Here is a 7,371-nt window from a genome sequence, read left to right as displayed (position 1 = left end):
AAAGATTGCATATTGTCCTCCAGTGATCATTCTCCCTTCTTACTTGGTAATTGAGCCTCTAGATTTTTTTGCCTCCTGACAAAATCTTCCTTTCATAGTCTCTCTTGCAAGTAGCTGTAGTCATGAAGAAAAGTTCTGGCCAATAGGATGTAAGCAGAAGTTGCAGGGGCAACTGCCAAGAAGTGTCCTTAATAATACAGGGCACATCCTACTCAATCCAGTCTTTTTGCTGGATGGAATGCAGGGGCCTAACAGGCTTCTGCCACCACCTTAGATGATAAGACAACCTTGAAAATGGAAACTACACACTGTGCGATAAGACGGAAGGTCCCTGACCGGTGAAGCTCCAAACAGCCCCTGATAAACTACCTATTGTCTTCTTGAAAAAGAAATAAAACCCTATCTTGTTAAGCCTCTTATTTTGAATTTTTCTGTTACTTGCAGCCAAGCTTGATCCTAACAGATGAAGTCAGAAAGGGTTGGCTCGTTCTAACCACAAACACAACCATGCTTACTCAAAACTGAAAAGCGTCTGGGGAGAGAAGGGCTGAGAACACATACACAGCTGCACAACATCCCCATTAAGACTGCCGAGACGGGATGTCTCCCTGCCCATGGGCTCACGTTTACGATGATCCTGTGGGATTCTAAGTGTGTGCATGTGTGTGTGTGTGTGTGTGTGTGTGTGTGTATTTTACAACACTCACTCAGACACACTGCTTGTTCAACTTAATTTGTCTTTGGATAGTCAGTGACACAAAGGGAAACTTGAAGGAGACAAAAGAAAGTCCACTCTAGCTCTCTTTTTATATCCCTTCTCCTGGTCTCGTATTTTCATTCTTCATTATAACCTTGTTCTTACCCTGCATTATATTCTTACAGCCTGCACGCTTCTGGCCTTCTGTCTTTACTGCATCCCAGATCCTCAAAATCTTTACATCCTCATTTGATTTTTAGTGCTTTAAAAATAAGCCTTCAAAAAAAAAGTAATATGCCTTCAGAAAGGTCAACTTCATGCCCACATGTTGAGGTCACAGAACAATCCTGCAGATAAACCATCCACAGACTTTAGGCCAACTTCCACCAGGCTCTTGGCAGAGAGATGCAGCCCCAGGAAGCAAGGAGATGAAGGTTTCTGATTGATTCAAGCATTTAATGAGCGAAACTCTGAGAGAGTTTGTCCTCTCCCTGCCCTCAGGTGGCTACAGATGTCCAAAGGCATCTGGGTGCCCAGCTCAGCCTCCAACCCAGCTGTCATTGAGTCTTTAATCAGATAATTTTTCTGCTCACCATTTGAGTGAAAGCGTCCCTCAGAGCCCTAAAATAGGAATCAAAATCAGCTTCCTTCTGTGGCCTGTCTCCTCAGCACTTAGCCCACTGAATCGTGTGGGTCAGGGCACAGATGTTTACTCAGCACCACGTGTGCCAGGCACTGTGCGAGACATGGGATGCTGTGCTGGAGACACAAACGAGACCTCTGCACTGAGGGTGAGGGGAGACAGGCCTAGAGCAGACCAGGCCCTGATTAAAAGGCAGGCTTGACGAGGGCTCTGCAGTCATGTGGTGCTGCGGGAGGCCAGCCTCCCAGGCCTCAGCTGGTCCAGTGCCTCAAAGGCCCTTCCCTGGGAAAGTGATATTTAAAGCTGCAGGCAAGTCTGAGGAAAGTAGCTATGTTCTGCGCTTATTTTAAGTCATTCAGAAAGGTAGGTCCCACAAGAAGTATATGCTTTGGGTGGTTACAAAGGTAGCAAAGCACACCCTCCTGTTTCTGAAAATGACAGTTTTCAGTGCCCCCAAGGGAACAGTAATCTTCTGAAACTGAATCACAGAATGATTGAACACCCTCAACTAAGGAACTGTCCTTGCTCAGAAGAGACAATTTGTTTCCCCTGGGGTTGGTTATCACAAAATTTGAATATAATCGAGACTCTTGTGACAGTCGCAAAGCTGGTTTCTTGGTCATCTGGGGGGTGGAGTTGTCTTGGGGAGATAGAGAAACATATACTGTCATCCAGCTCCCGGAGCTAATGTTTCACAGGCTGACAATGACAGAGTGATCGCCTTTGATTAAGGCACATTTTCAATTATCCACTGGGTAGATACAGACTGTTAGAGTGTGCGCTACAAAATAAAGGACCCAAGGCCCTACAGGGATCCCATGAGAGGTCCCAAGTTCCTTACTGTGTGCATTTGGTTAATTATTTTATTGCTCCCTAAACGTATTTATGAAATGACTTCACTGTGTGGTAAAAGCCTAAATGGTTAATGCTGATTCCTGCTTGGCCAAAACCCAGCCAGTCCGTTGAGCTCTATCTCTGCTCAGCTGTGATTTGAAACCACCAGAGGGCGCAAGAGGCCAGCTCAGAATCTCAGCCTGCTCTGGGTGCGTCCACAATTAGTGCCTGAAACCAAGCCAAGTGTTCCCCAGTGTTCTGGAAAGAAGCCAGATCAGGGCCTCTCCCTTCCCCAAGACTCCCCAGTCACCCCTAGAAAGCGGTTCAGTTCCAGTCCAGCCCTCAGCAAGCTGAGGTTCCACCAGCAGGTCTGACCCTGTCTGGCGTCATCCTTGAAATATTAAGTTTTACGCATCAGTACAACGGGGAGGGGAGGAGGGCGCAAGAAGTAATTGAAAGGACAGTTTGCATCCCCAACCAAGTGTCAGGCTCTGTGCTAGGTCGACAGGTAATTTCCGTGAAAAATTCAGTGATAACACCGAGGTACGGATTGTAAGGCCGTGAATGCACGGAATCGAGGCACTTTGCCAAACCTCAGAGACTGGGGAAGCCTTCCTGGAGCTGTGTGCTAAGATTTGAAGAGTGAGTAGAAATAAGCAGGGAAGAAAGGTGAGAGACATGTCCCTGGTAGAGGGAAGAGCTTCAGCAAAGGCATCCGGGTGTCGGGGATGCACCCCATCAGAAGCAGGCGCTGAGAGCCCCTGACTTTGTGGCCAACATTAGAGCAGACTGAAATCCAGCAGTCCCCCAGGAACTTCAAAGAGACAACTCAAGACCTGAACGTAAGTTCAACTCAAATTTGAAATGCCCAAAATGAGCTGCTCTAACAAAAATCAGTGCCTCATAATGCTCAGTCTGCATCTGTCGCTGGAATTCTCAAACACCGAAACAAAAACTTTAGCTGCTGGCGAGGAATGTCCTAGTAAGATCTGCATTTATTACCGCAAAAACAGTAAATTTTTCACAAAATTCTCCTGCATCGAGAAGCCAAAAGATTTAACTTTCCGAAGCTCTCCCAGGAAGACGGTACTCTAAAATTGGAAGGCATCAGGGAAAAACTTAAAAAAATTTTTTTACAATATTGTGTTAGTTTCTAGTGTATAGCATAGTGATTCAGTTAAACGTATATATACACATATTCTTTTTCATTACACATTACTATAAGCCTTTGAATATAGTTCCCTGTGCTGTACAGTAGGACCTCGTTGTTTATTCTGTACATAATAGTTTGTACCAGCCAATATTTCTTATCAAATAATTTTCCATGGCAGACCTGTGAAAAACCTGATATCGTGACTGTGGGTTAGCTCCCTTATGTAACTTAGGAGTGTTAAGGTCAATTGAACCAAAGTGATATATCCAGCTGATAGACTCACGTTTTGATGGTTAAGTCATGTTACCACAGACACAAATACTTGTCTCACAGCATTAGAAATTAAAGTGACACATGCACACATCTTTAAGAAGAATCGTGATCATTCAGATCCAATACCTATTCCATTCTGGTTGAACTCAGATATGATTGTGATGACTTCCAATCTTTGAATTTCATTCTCTACTACTAACCCATCTTCTACTAAATAAGGGTGCAATGGCATGATTTTATTTGTAAAATACATGAAAGTAAATCTGTTTTTAAGATATATTTCAACACTCCTTGGATAATTAAATACACACCAGACTATCACACACGCAAAAAGTAAGGAATGGCTAATATAAATTCCTTCGGATTCCTGTGGGTCACCTGAATTTGCCAGAATCAGGATTAGATTTGACAACTCTGGCATTTGTAACTGCTGTTTCTCTAGGTCCACAAACAACTGGATATCAGGAATTAATACAGTTTAACCTAATATCTAGCATATTAAACTAGCCTCTTATTGCAGGCAGAAATTCACATCAATTCTGCATACTTAATAAGTGAATTGTCTATCGCAAGGTGCTTAAATATTTAACTTTTGTCCTGGCCTTTAAATGAGATTGACTGTATTTCCCAATAAAAGACAATTTAAAACTGCAGGCTCATGCTTCAAGTAGTGGTTATCTTATCTGCCTGAGTTCTGTTTGCTTTCCCTTAAGACTCCAATAACACTTGAGAAAGTAGAATTGGCCACTCAAGAATTCCCTGCCCCCACCCTACCTGGAAGAGAGAAGAGCTTTTCTGATGGGTGCTGCTGGTCTCTGAACACAGTGACCTGCCCAGATGACTGCTTAAAATGCACAGCCCTCCCGTGACCATTACAAGTTTCACTCTAATGCTGTGAGACAAATGGCTCACCCTTATAGCTCCATCACATATACCATCCAGAAGACAAATGCCCTGAGTCTACATTATTACCTGAAGGTTGGATGAAAAATAAATGTTATAGTTATTTTGAACTTTCAAAATCCCGACAAACCACTGGAAAGATGGGTCACTTTTATTTTTTTAAAAATACATTCTCTATTTAATTTTTTAAATTGAAGTCTATTCAGTTACACTGTCACGTCACTTTTCTTTAATTTCTGTTTTTCCAATCCATTGTAAATGACCCCATACTGCCATGCCATTTTACACCTTCTGAAAGTGTTTCTGAATATGCTAGCTTATCTGCTGCCCTACACAGCCATCTAAAATGCAAACCGGACTGCGCTACTCAAAGCCTTTCAGTAGTCCTCCAGTACAACAAGACCAAGTTCCAGAATCCTTGGCATCGCCTATAAAGCCTGTTGCGCTTCCCAGCCTTGCCTGGACACCTAGCCTGCACCCAGCCACTCTAGCTCTGCAGATCTTTCAACATCCATTGTTTGGGTTGAACCTGGACAACTCAGAAAACACTCTTTTTCACTTTTTCTTCCCTCATGTCCTCTGGTGGGTATTTGGGTTCCTTTCCTTTCTTTACAAGTAAAAGTCTTAATTTCAACTTTCTATGACCTTAGGGGAAGAGATGGGAATTTTCTACTTTCTGGCTAGGAGAGTAATGCTGAGAATATCCTTGCCACCTTCCTGGTGGCAGGAGTTTGTTAGATCCAGAGCTACAGGGATGGGAAGAAATTTGATAGACGGTGGACTCCCAGGAAGAGAGTATGTCATTCTGAGTAGGAATGGTCCTCCTTTTTCCATCCAGAGAGTTCAGGACTGGCAAGGCTCCAAGTGTTCCGAACCATTTTGACCTTCTCCAATTCCCTGGGGATCCAGCCTTGCATCAGTAGAGGTGGTGGGAAATCTTCATTCACAAACTATAGATTTTACGGGGTGGGAAGGGATAAAAAGGGAATTCAAGATTTGCAGATACTAACTACTACGTATAAAATAGATAAACAAGTTTATGCTATATAGCACAGGCAACTATATTCAATATCTTGTAGTAACCTATAATGAAAAAGAATATGAAAAGGAATACACATGTATTTATATGACCGAAACATTATGCTGTAGTCCAGAAATCGACACAACATTGTAAACTGACTATACTGAAATTAAAAAAAAACTTAAGATTTTCACCCAAACTTGATTCTCCCCTAGTCTTTCCCATCTCAGATAATGACGCCAGCCAGCCAGCCCTCAGTTGCCCAGGTCCCAAATCTAGGAGTTCATTTTCTTCTTTCTTCTCCCTTATCCCCATATTCAGGCCATTAGCAAGTTTTATTGATTTTTACCTTCTAAGAGTATCTCAAATCTGTTCTTTCCTCTCAATCTCCACTCTGTCCACCTGGTCCCAAGAGAGTCCTCTCACTAGGAATCACCCTCCAGTTGCTTCTCTGTATCTGCTCATGCCTACTGTCAATTCATCCTCTGCACAACGGTCAGCATGCTCCTTTTAAAATGTAAATTCTTAATTTTTATGCAAATGAAATATATATGTTGTTGAAATATAACATACATACAAAAAGAACACAAGCCATACTGTATAACTCAGTGATTTTACATAAAACGAACACACTTGTGATCAGTATCTCAGTAACCCCTTCACACCCTTTTCCATGCTGCCTGCCTTCCAAATGTACCCATGTCCTAATTTCCAACATCACAGGTGGCTTTAAAACTTTAGATAAAGAGAATCATATATACATTCTGTTTCTGGTTCCTTTCACTCAACATTTTGTTAATGGTATTCATCCATGTTGCTTGCAGTTGTAATTTGTTTATGCTCATTTCTGGGACGTGTTCCATTTTGTGAATTTGCCACAATTTATTTACTCGTTCTACTGTTGATGGATACTTGAACAGTTTCCAGTTTTTAGGCATCAAGGGTAATACTGCTGTAAACATTCTCATGCCTGACTCCACGTGTGCATTTCTGTTGGGTGTGCATGTTTTAGTAAATACTGCCAATTTCCCAAGTAGTTGTACCAATTTATGTTCTCACTAGCAAGGTGTGAGCATTCCATTTGCTTTGTATCCTTGCCAGCACTTGATGTTTATGTTTGTTTAATTTGAGCCATTTTCATGGGTAGTGTGCTCTTTCATAAATCTGACCAGTTTCCCTTCCCACTTAAGAGTCTTCTCATTGAATTTAAAACAAAACCCAGACTCATAAATATGACCCCACGAACCCCTCCAGTGTCACTGCATATCACTCTTTCTCTTTTTGTACACTAGTCTTTTCCTTCTTAAAATTTATCAAGCTGTTTCCCACTCTGGACCTGCATACCGCTCTCTCTAAGCCTGCAAAACCTCACTCTATCCCACCTTCTTCCCAACTCTTCCTGACAACCCTTTAAATCTCAGATTTAAAGTCTGTCCTTGTCCTTAGTGAGTCCCCGACCCCTCTCTCATACTCTTCCCTTCACAGAGCTAATCACACAGTGCTTAAAGCAGTTTGTTGTTACACATGTGTTTCCTTTTTTTCCCTCTCTCTCTATCTCTCCCATTAGACTGTAAAGTTTATGAAAACTGGGAACTCGTCTGCTTCATAAACTACTCTAGCCCCTGTGCCTGGCAGACAGGACACTCACCGAATGTTTATCAAAAGAACAAGTGAATGACTCCAGCCTATTTCAGACTATGAGTTAAGTAGTGTTTAATATCATCTTTGAGTGTGGAGTTTTGACATCCACTGAAGGAAGCAGGTGCACAGAAAAAACATGACCAGAAGTGGGCTTGACGGATGAACCGACAACGTTTAGGCAAGCAGCCCAAAGCTTGCCCATGAGT

This window comes from Camelus ferus, chromosome 2 (assembly GCF_009834535.1).
Source record: "Camelus ferus isolate YT-003-E chromosome 2, BCGSAC_Cfer_1.0, whole genome shotgun sequence".
NCBI lineage: Eukaryota > Metazoa > Chordata > Mammalia > Artiodactyla > Camelidae > Camelus > Camelus ferus.
Note: the sequence above shows the minus strand (reverse complement) of the source record.